The sequence below is a fragment of the Pseudophryne corroboree genome, chromosome 1 (genome assembly GCF_028390025.1).
Source record: "Pseudophryne corroboree isolate aPseCor3 chromosome 1, aPseCor3.hap2, whole genome shotgun sequence".
Classification (NCBI taxonomy): Eukaryota; Metazoa; Chordata; class Amphibia; order Anura; family Myobatrachidae; genus Pseudophryne; species Pseudophryne corroboree.
In genome coordinates, this window is record NC_086444.1 from 867,330,779 (window position 1) to 867,343,046 (window position 12,268).

Below are 12,268 nucleotides of genomic sequence, written 5' to 3' on the forward strand. Positions count from 1 at the left end.
GAAAGACCAGGCCACCATACTGAGCGAGAGACTAACTCCAAAGTCTTAGAGATTCCCGGATGCCCGGAAACTTTGTTATCATGGAATTCCGTTAAAACAGTACCTCTCAAAAACTCAGGGATGTAAAGACGACCAGCAGGAGTATTTCCAGGAGCTTGGTGTTGAAGCTGTTTTAACTGGGTAAATAAATCTTGTGTGAGGCCTGCCCAGATGACCGAAGATGGAAGTATGGGAGTAACAGGACTGTTATTGTGAACCGGAAGAAAGCTGCGTGACAGGGCATCAGCCTTAGTATTCTTGGAACCAGGCCTGAAAGTGATTATAAATTTGAAACGAGTAAAAAATAAAGCCCAACGTGCCTGCCGGGCATTAAGCCGTTTAGCCGATTCGATGTATTGCAGGTTTTTATGGTCAGTCAATACTGAAATAGTATGTTTTGCTCCCTCCAGCCAATGCTTCCACTCCTCGAAAGCCCACTTTACCGCCAGTAACTCCCGATTACCAACGTCATAGTTGGATTCAGCGGAGGAGAATTTCCTGGACATAAAGGCACAAGGATGTAACTCCAGAGACTCCGGATCCTTTTGAGAAAGGATAGCCCCCACTCCAACCTCCGAGGCATCAACCTCCACAACAAAGGGCAATTCCGGATTGGGATGTCTGAGGACTGGAGCCGAGACAAAGGCTTGTTTCAAGGCCCGGAAGGACAACTCAGCTTCACGCGACCAGTTGGTAGGATCCGCTCCTTTCTTTGTCAGAGCTACAATGGGAGCAACCAGGTCAGAAAAAGAATGAATGAACCTCCTATAATAATTCGCAAACCCTAAAAAGCGCTGAATTGCTTTTAAATTGGTGGGTTGCGCCCAACTAAGGATGGCCTGGAGCTTCTTTGGTTCCATGGAAAATCCCAGAGGGGAAATAATGTACCCTAAAAAAGATACTTCCGTGACATGAAACTCACACTTCTCCAGCTTGACATATAAATGATTCTCACGTAACTTTTGAAGAACCAGACGCACCTGGGTAACATGTTGTTCCATTGATTCAGAATAAATCAGGATGTCGTCTAAGTAAACGACCACGAATTTCCCTAGGAAGTCACGGAGCACATCATTAATGAGGTCTTGAAAAACTGCTGGAGCATTAGACAAGCCGAACGGCATCACCAGGTACTCGTAGTGACCCGACTGAGTACTGAAGGCCGTTTTCCACTCATCTCCAGATTTAATTCGGATGAGGATGTACGCTCCTCTAAGGTCAATTTTAGAAAAAATCACAGCAGAACGTAACTGATCAAAGAGTACAGAAATCAACGGCAAAGGATAGGTGTTTTTAACTGAGATCTTATTCAGGGCTCTAAAATCAATGCAAGGTCTAAGCGAGCCATCCTTTTTCTCCACAAAGAAGAAGCCTGCACTTAAAGGAGATTTTGATGGTCTAATAAATCCTTTCTCAAGGCTCTCCTTTACATAATCATTCATAGCCGCAGTTTCTGGCCCGGATAATGCATATAATCTTCCCTTTGGCAATGCGGCACCAGGAATTAACTCAATAGCACAATCATAAGGCCGATGGGGAGGCAGAATGTCCGCATTGCCTTTGGAGAAAACATCAGCAAACTCCTGGTATTCCACCGGAATGGGTTCTGGAATGATAGCTGCTACTCTGACTGGAAACGTGATACATTCCTTATCACAAAAAGTACCCCATTGTGAAATCTCCCCCGACCGCCAATCAATGGTGGGATTATGAAAGGCCAGCCAAGGGTGACCCAGAACAACTGGAACTGCTGGGCAATGTGTAAGAAAGAACTCGATTTTCTCGGAATGTAGAGCTCCTACTGTAAGTAGTACAGGGGGTGTACGGAGAGAAATAATCCCATTAGACAGCGGACTCCCATCTAAGCCATGCATGGTGACACACCTACCCAAAGGTAACTGAGGAATGCCTAAGGCCAAGTTAAATCCATAAAGTTTCCTGCAGCTCCACTGTCAACAAAAGCCGACACCGAAGAACTGAGGCTGCCAAAGGAAACTTTAACTGGGACTAAAAGGGAGTTATTCGAGGAGATAAGCTGCAGACCTAGGTGAACCCCCTCACAATTCACCTGGTCAAAGCGTTTCCCAACTTGTTCGGACAATTACGAGCAAAATGTCCCTTACCCCCACAGTACAGACAAAGACCAGAATTTTGCCTTCTGGCTCTTTCTTCAGGAGACAGCCGGGAGAGACCCATCTGCATGGGCTCCTCTACGTCTTCAGGAATGGAATATACACACGGAGTTGACCTTACAGGTGCTCCTTTTTCAGCCCTCCGCTCTCTGAGACGACGATCAATCTTAATAGAAAGCTCCATGAGTTTATCGAGAGTCTCAGGAGCGGGGTACTGAAGGAGACTGTCTTTTATAGACTCTGATAAGCCGAGGCGAAACTGACTGCGCAGGGCTGGGTCATTCCAGCCACAGTCGTTCGACCAACAGCGAAACTCCGTACAATAAACCTCCGCAGGATTTCTACCCTGTCTGAGAGCGCGCAACTGACTTTCAGCGGACGCCTCTCTATCAGGGTCATCATACAAGAGCCCTAAAGACTCAAAAAAAGCGTCAACTGACAACAATGCCGGATCCTCTGCTCTTAAACCAAATGCCCAGGTCTGAGGATCCCCCAGGAGCAAAGAAATAATAATCCCGACCCGCTGAGATTCAGTACCCGAGGAAGTCGGTCTTAAACGAAAATAAAGTTTACAGGATTCTTTAAAATTAAAAAACTCTTTTCTATCACCAGAAAAACGGTCAGGCAAATGCATCTTTGGTTCAGGGACTACCCTTGGGGAAGCTCGCAAAAGATCTTCCTGCGACTTCACCCGAAGAGAAAGATCCTGAACCATCTGAGTAAGTTCTTGAATCTGGCTGACTAAGAGCTGACCAGGATTTGGCCCTAAACCTGTTGGATTCATGAGGCCGATAAACTCTCACAAAACTGAATGAGAAAAAATTAAACCCCGTTTAATTTTAAGTTTTGGTATGGCCGGTAATAATGTTATGATTCCAGCACTCTGGTCAGAGGAGATCTTATGGCAAGGACCGGAGCACTGGAACGGAATGCTGGGGAAGGGAGCAGGACAGGAAAATAGCCCCTGGCGCCCTAACTCTGTTGTCTCACCCGTGTTGTCAGAAATCCCCTGCGAGACTATGGTTTCTTGAGCCCTTGGCAGCCGCGTTTGATTATGTCTGCCCAACTTCGATGCCCCCCGGTCTTAATGAGAGACAAAGGGAAACCCGAGACAGGGTGATAACAAGAGGCCCTCTAACTAAACAACCAGGCCAGGGGCTAAGCAAACTCAAAACTATAATATGTGCGGAGAAACCGCCAAGGAAAAGGACAACCAAAATATCCACTTGTCCAATTCTCCTACCCGGCACCGCCGAGTACCAGAGAGGACTTGTGGAAGCGGAACCCTCCGCAAATGCTCCAAACACAAAAAATAAAAGGTAAAGCGGCTGAGCCGCAACACACGGCAGAGCCGCAACTCACGAACACCACTGGATATAAAACGGTGATCAGTCAGGACTCCAGGGACGAGATGGTAACTCCCGAGTACAGGACTTCTGAGGACTGGAATGACCGGATACAGCAGGACTGGAAACAGACTCTCAGCAAACAAAGGCAGCATGCAGGGAGCTATTACCGGCGTCTGTGAGAAGCCCTGGGAGTGTACTTAACAGGGAGTCCTCCAATCAGCTGTTTAGAGGCTGATTGGACTAAATGCCGTGCAGCTGCCTTGCTGCACGGCCAGAGAACAGGTGAACGCATTAAATCCTAAAACCCAGCAACGGGGAACGCGGTCCGCCAGTGGCGTCCCCGTTGCTAGGGTCCGTGCGGCTTCAGCGCGCCCGGCGTCTAGCGTTGCTAGGGAGCCGGCGGCTGTACGTGCACGGCGTCCCTAGTTGCTAGGCGCCGGGTCGCGCGGACAAGCGGACCCCGGCGCCTAACAGTATATATATAGTCTTTCATGTCTTGGTACAGGTACAGCTCGGTGTGCTGGGGGACACCAGGGGTTTATCCCCAATGTATTTCTAGCCAGACTACCCCCTCCCTTTCATGCACCTGAATTGTACTTCCTAATTGATTTGAGCAACTTACATTTTGTTCTGTTAGTATGAGGGGCATGGATGGGACCAGTGTTTGGAGGGTATGCTGGTCTCTGTATTGCCATTTGGAGATCCCGGGGGTATCTTCAGGTAAGTTAGCTCTCAATTCGGATACATTTGCTCAGATGCCATTATCATGTGGCATCATGTTATATTACCCGGAAGGGTTGTTATTATTATTATTATTAGTACCTGGGGTGGGTCTGGGGTGCGGTTCCCCCTGGATTGGTGGGGCTGGGCTACTCTGGGGTAGCACACTGCGAGATCTTATTTAGCACCCCCTTAACACATTTATTAATCCTTCTGGTCTTTTAATTACACTCTCACTAGTATATTAATTTTTATATATAGTTTTTGTTTTCCTTTTATTAACACATACTAACACTTTACCTTCTCGCGTTGTGCTGCCCTGGGGTAGCTGGCCTTTGCCGGTTTGGGGGGTCCTGCACCCCGGGCCCAGACCTAGAGTTAGGGACCACCAGCATCAGAGGAGCCTTGTCGGGGCCTGGTGGCTTATCACACGTTTGCAAACTGTATGTAACTAAGACCTCTGGATTTCTATTATATGTATATATATAGTCTTTCATGTCTTGGTACAGGTACAGCTCGGTGTGCTGGGGGACACCAGGGGTTTATCCCCAATGTATTTCTACAATTTACACAGTAAGCAATTAATACAAACTAATTCAAATACATACATGGCCAGTGATACAATTACCATATTTTGCTCAAAGTTTCCATTCCATATCACTCACTCTCTCTCTCTCTCTCTCTCTCTCTCTCTCTCTCTCTGTAAAATCATGCAGCCACTGGACAGTCAACATCTCCACCATCATCTGGGACAAAAGAACAGCAACTAACTCTCTAAGTCCTAGAAACTGCCTATATCACACAGTATGAATTTTCAGTGTGTTGGTTTCGGTCTCCTTCTATTGGTCCGGAGGTCAGACCTCTCAAGAACTCAACGGCTCATTGGTCAGAGTGAGGGCTTTTGTCCTGTGTTGCTGGCACATGTGTCTGCCCCCAGGGCCATACTGTGGAGCTAGTTTCAAGTGTTCAAAAGATCTTTTGTTCACTTTAGAATTTTGGCTTCATATTCCTTCATTTAATCATATCTACTCATGGCAATGTGCCACAACTTAATAACAGGCATCAAATGAATGTACACATTAATCTGGTTATTATGACACCAAGCACGATATGTCCATCTTGCTCTGCTCCAATAATACATATACATGACATTACTCCATTATATAATTTAAAACATTATGATGTCTCACGCTTGATATGTTCAAAGTTATATGCTGTATGAAATATGTGTTGAATCTATCTTTGTGGCATGTCTGTGTAAATGCGTATGTTACCATATATTGCTGTGCTTGCTGCGTGTATTTGCAAGCATAGCGACTCAATATGTGTGGAGTCTGTATGTTATCTCTATGTAATATTTTTTACTTTGACAACACTGTTATAACTTATACTGTGGGGTCTCTTAGAAATACTAGCAGGCCAAATTGCATTATCTTATTTTAATTGCTTGTTTGAAGCTCTGGCCATGGTTCTTGTGTAAACAAATGGCTAGTTCTGAGAGGAAACAGACCAGGAAGGGCTTAACAACTCTCTGGCCCTAGCTCTGGTTCTGGGGTAATCAAACTAGCTCTGGTCATGACAAATTTCACACCTAAACAGTCAGTGTGTCTCTGAGTTCTGTGGCTACAATAAAATGCCAGCAGATCAAACAAGCTTCAACCATTTGACATGCAAAGACAGTTATCACATACTGGTACATTGATACATCAATTGGAATAATACAAATTTCAATCATGCCCATTTCGATATAACCCAGATGTGTTGCGTCACATCCATTGATACATCACTCGGATATCCTGGGGTCATCTATATTGATATCACACTACTTATTAACAGGCCTATTCCTACTTGAAATAGCCTGGATCATGACACCTCCCCCTTTAAGATCAGCATGGGAGCAGTGGCACGTCAGGCCGAAGTCTCCTATGACCTTTTCACACAGGGTTTATACATAACCACACACAGGGCATTTGCAGACATTGATCAATACAATATTATTTGCAGTTATGCACATTCTGGCGTCAGAATGGCATCCAATCATGACACCTCCCCTTTCTAAAATCAGCATGAGAGCAGTTGGCACCTGAAGCCACAGTCTCTATGCTGTGCCCTTGCATTTGTCAGTACCTTGCCTGGATGGACTGCTGTCGTCTCCCTGTTGAGACGGATCATTGCAGTGCCCATGTTGGGCCCAGCACTATGGGCATAGCCCATGAACTCCAGGACTTCCGTGTTACCCCTACGCTTAGCATCTTATCCACCTTCCGCCATATTGCATGCAACACCCCCAATGTGCCTCTGTACTCTGACTGTCTCAGGGATGTGTGGTGTCCTGGGTCTACCTGGTGGGTGCCTATGCGCGTTTTTCCTAGCCTCCCTATGAAGCAGGTCTGATAGGGGCACAAGGAGTCGGACAGCTGACTCCGCTGCACCTCTGTCAGCTCCTCTCAATGCTGGGCATCTGTCAGGGTACCCCCTGACGCAGCCGCAGCTGTCAGATCTAACAGTGGGTCTGGTTCCTGGTCCTCCTCTGGGAGGCTGCAAACTGCCAGCATGCAGGTGTTCCTGCTTTGGTAGGCTTTGAGCATATTGATGTGATATACCCTATGTCTCTTCCTGCCCTCACCTCTGGCAATGACATGGTTCACATCATGTACGCACTGGAGTACCATGTACGGACCTTCCCATGCGGCTTGCAGTTTGTTCTGCCTCGTTGAAATTCGTACCAAAACCTTCTGCCCCACTTCAAATTTGTGCTCCCAGGCGTTCCAGTCAGACCAGCGTTTCTGCCTGATTTGGACAGCTTTAAGATGGCGTTGGGCCATCCCTATCACATGTGGAAAAGTTTCCTTAAACAGCATAAGGCTGACCACAACGAGTATGATAGAAATCATATCAAGTATTGTTCTGAAGACTCCCCCTGGTACTCGTGATGCTGCAGGGCTAATTGTAGCACAGGTGAGGGGAGTTTCCTCAGCACTACATACAGTGGGACATATAGCTATGTCACCTTCCCAAAACACCTTGTCTTGGTCTCCTTCCTGAGCTGACTGACCACCCCTCCCCTTCCCTGGGAAAAAGGTGAGCTCACTCTGTACAGCAGTTTTTCAACCACTGTGCCGCGGCACACTAGTGTGCCGCTGTCTGACAGAGATGCCGCTGCCGCCCACCAGAGAGACCTTCGCCTCCCGCCAGAGACCTGCGCCGCACGCCAGATTTGCCAGCATAGCTGCCGCTGCAATCAGTAGCCGATTCGGCAGTGCTGTGCACTTCTGCTAGCCACCCATGACCTATGGTGAGTCATAGGTCACGCACAGCCCACCTACCGCTGCTCCGTGCTGCTTCTGCCGCTGCCTGGTCCATCCCCTCAGTGCTCCTCACTTCTCCCACCATTGGGAAAGATTTAACAGCTATAGGTTATTTATATATATTTTTTCCATTATGTATGTGTGGAATTACTGTGGGGTGGGGGCAGACATTGCGAGGAATTCTATGGAGGTGCAGTGTGTGGAATTACTGGGGGGGTGCAGTGAGTGGAATTTCTATTGGGGGGCAGTGTGACATTACTGTGGGGGACAATGTTTATGCAATATGGAGTTGTGCATATATGAAGTGGCAATTTTGTACTGCTGGTGGGGAATTTTAGACGTGGTCCTGATGACTCCTTCTGCATTATACAGTTACAAATAAGGAGTAAATAGTGACCAGGTTAAGTTGCAGGTGAAATTAGTTGGGGAGGCAGTGTGTGGTTGAATTACTCTGGGGACAGTGTGTGGCATTATTATAAATTAGTTGTAGTACTGTGGGGGCCAATGTGTTTGTTTAATTGCTGCAGGGGCCAATGTGTGTGTATGGGGTTTTTATCCCGTGGGGCACTGATGGTGTGCCTTGGCAATTTTAAAGTCTTGTAGGTGTGCCACGAGTTGAAAAAGGTTGAAAATCACTGCTGTACAGGGTCAGTTCTGCTTGGAAAGCCAAGTTTTCCGCAGCAGCCCATGACACCGTCCCCAGCCTGACATTTCCTCCTAGACTCACATCCTGTCTGCTAGCTCTCTTCACTGTGATGGTAGCACTTAACGTCCCAGGAGAGGTGTCCGTTATCAATTCAGCTTTGAAAGGCACATTCTCTGTTGAGCTCCCAGTGAGGGGAATGGACCCCTGCTGGGTGTGTGTGTTTCAAGTGCAGGAAAAGTGTCCCTCTAAAAAACTGTCACTGCCTTTCACACTGTGCCACACTAACGCTGCCCTTTTCTCTGACGTCCTAAGTGGATGCTGGGACTCCGTAAGGACCATGGGGAATAGCGGCTCCGCAGGAGACTGGGCACAACTAAAAGAAAGCTTTAGACTACTGGTGTGCACTGGCTCCTCCCACTATGACCCTCCTCCAGACTTCAGTTAGAATCTTGTGCCCGGCTGAGCTGGATGCACACTAGGGGCTCTCCTGAGCTCCTAGAAAGAAAGTATATTTTAGGTTTTTTATTTTACAGTGAGATCTGCTGGCAACAGACTCACTGCAGCGAGGGACTAAGGGGAGAAGAAGCGAACCTACCTAACTGGTGGTAGCTTGGGCTTCTTAGGCTACTGGACACCATTAGCTCCAGAGGGATCGACCACAGGACCCGACCTCGATGTTCGGTCCCGGAGCCGCGCCGCCGGCCCCCTTACAGAGCCAGAAGCAAGAAGTGTTCCGGAAAATCGGCGGCAGAAGACTTCTGTCTTCAACAAGGTAGCGCACAGCACGGCAGCTGTGCGCCATTGCTTCTCATGCACACCTCACACTCCGGTCACTGATGGGTGCAGGGCGCTGGGGGGGAGCGCCCTGAGGGCAATATAATACACCTTGGCTGGCAAATCTACACCATATATAGTCAGGAAGGCTATATAGGTGTAAAAATACCCCTGCCAGAATTCCAGAAAAAGCGGGACAAGTCCGCCGGAAAAGGGGCGGGGCCATCTCCCTCAGCACACTGGCGCCATTTTTCCCTCACAGCTCCGCTGGAAGGACGCTCCCTGGCTCTCCCCTGCAGTGTCAAGCTACATAAGGGTAAAAAAGAGAGGGGGGGCACTAAATTTAGGCGCAGTATATATATATATATATATATATATATATAATATAAGCAGCTATAAGGGAAAAAACACTCATTTATAGTGGGAGCCCTGTGTTATATAGCGCTCTGGTGTGTGCTGGCATACTCTCTCTCTCTGTCTCCCCAAAGGGCTTTGTGGGGTCCTGTCCTCTGTCAGAGCATTCCCTGTGTGTATGCGGTGTGTAGGTACGGCTGTGTCGACATGTTTGAGGAGGAGGCTTATGTGGAGGCGGAGCAAATGCCGGTAAATGTGATGTCACCCCCTGCGGGGTCGACACCTGAGTGGATGGTTCTGTGGAAGGAATTACGCGACAGTGTCGACTCCTTGCATAAAAGGTTTAACGACATACCAAATATGGGACAGCCGGCTTCTCAGCCTGTGCCTGCCCAGGCGTCTCAAAAGCCATCAGGGGCTCTAAAACGCCCGCTACCTCAGATGGCAGACACAGATGTCGACACGGATACTGACTCCAGTGTCGACGACGATGAGACTAATGTATCTTCCAATAGGGCCACACGTTATATGATTGAGGCAATGAAAAATGTGTTGCATATTTCTGATGTTACCCCGGGTACCACAAAAAAGGGTATTATGTTTGGAGAGAAAAAACTACCAGTTGTCTTTCCTCCATCTGAGGAATTAAATGAAGTGTGTGAAGAAGCGTGGGCTTCCCCCGATAAGAAACTGGTAATTTCTAAGAGGTTACTAATGGCGTACCCTTTCCCGCCAGAGGATAGGTCACGTTGGGAAACATCCCCTAGGGTGGATAAAGCGCTCACACGCTTGTCAAAGAAGGTGGCACTACCGTCTCCGGAGACGGCCGCCCTGAAGGAATCTGCTGATAGAAAGCAGGAGGCTATCCTGAAGTCTATATATACACACACAGGTGTTATACTGAGACCAGCTATTGCTTCAGCATGGATGTGCAGTGCTGCAGCTGCGTGGTCAGATTCCCTGTTGGAAAATATTGATACCCTAGACAGGGACACTATATTGCTAACCGTAGAGCATATTAAAGACGCACTCTTATACATGAGGGATGCACAGAGGGATATTTGCCGGCTGGCATCTAAAATAAGTGCAATGTCCATTTCTGCCAGGAGAGGGTTATGGACTCGGCAGTGGACAGGAGATGCAGATTCTAAAAGGCACATGGAAGTTTTGCCTTATAAGGGTGAGGAGTTGTTCGGGGATGGTCTCTCGGACCTTGGGGGTCATTCCGAGTTGTTCGCTCGCAAGCCGTTTTTAGCAGCTTTGCACACGCTAAGCCTACGCCTACTGGGAGTGAATCTTAGCATAGTAAAATTGCGAACGAAAGATTCGCAATATTGCGAAAAGACATCTCTGTGCAGTTTCTGAGTAGCTCCAGACTTACTCGGCATCTGCGATTAGTTCAGTGCTAGTCGTTCCTGGTTTGACGTCACAAGCACACCCAGCGTTCGCCCAGCCACTCCTCCGTTTCTCCAGCCACTCCCGCGTTTTTCCCAGAAATGGTAGCGTTTTTTCCCACACGCCCATAAAACGGCCTGTTTCCGCCCAGAAACACCCACTTCCTGTCAATCACATTACGATCGCCTGAACGAAGAAAAAGCCGTGAGTAAAATTCCTAACTTCATAGCAAATTTACTTGGCGCAGTCGCAGTGCGAACATTGCGCATGCGCACTAAGCGGAAAATCGCTGCGATGCGATGAAATTTACCGAGCGAACAACTCGGAGTGACCCCCCTTGTTTCCACAGCAACAGCTGGGAAGTCTACGTTTTTACCCCATGTTCCCTCACAGCCAAAGAAAGCACCGTATTATCAGGTACAGTCCTTTCGGCCCAATAAGGGCAAGCGGGTTAAAGGCGCGTCCTTTCTGCCTAGAGGCAGAGGTAGAGGGAAAAAGCTGCAGCATACAGCCAGTTCCCAGGAGCAAAAGTCCTCCACCGCTTCCTCTAAGTCCACAGCATGACGCTGGGGCTCCACAGGCGGAGCCAGGTACGGTGGGGGCCCGTTTCAAAAATTTCAGCGATCAGTGGGCTCGCTCGCGGGTGGATCCCTGGATCTTTCAAGTAGTATCTCAGGGGTACAAGCTGGAATTCGAGACGTCTCCCCCCCCCGCCGTTTCTTCAAATCTGCCTTGCCAACAACTCCTTCAGCCAGGGAGGCAGAGTTAGAGGCAATTCACAAGCTGTATTCCCAGCAGGTGATAGTAAAGGTGCCCCTACTTCAACAAGGACGGGGTTACTATTCCACAATGTTTGTGGTACCAAAACCGGACGGTTCGGTGAGACCCATTTTAAATTTGAAATCCTTGAACACGTATATAAAAAAATTCAAGTTCAAGATGGAATCGCTCAGGGCGGTTATTGCAAGCCTGGACGAGGGGGATTACATGGTATCACTGGACATCAAGGATGCTTACCTGCATGTCCCCATTTACCATCCTCACCAGGAGTACCTCAGATTTGTGGTACAGGATTGTCATTACCAATTCCAGACGTTGCCGTTCGGTCTATCCACGGCTCTGAGGGTCTTTACCAAGGTAATGGCCGAAATGATGATACTCCTTCGAAAGAAGGGAGTTTTAATTATCCCGTACTTGGACGATCTCCTGATAAAGGCGAGGTCCAGGGAGCAGTTGTTGGTCGGGGTAGCACTATCTCGGGAGGTGCTACAACAGCACGGCTGGATTCTAAATATTCCAAAGTCACAGCTGGTCCCTACGACACGTCTACTGTTCCTGGGGATGGTTCTGGACACAGAACAGAAAAAAGTGTTTCTCCCGGAGGAGAAGGCCAAGGAGCTGTCATCTCTAGTCAGAGGCCTCCTAAAACCAAAACAGGTGTCGGTGCATCACTGCACGCGGATCCTGGGAAAGATGGTAGCTTCCTACGAAGCAATTCCATTCGGCAGGTTCCATGCAAGAACTTTTCAGTGGGACCTGTTGGACAAGTGG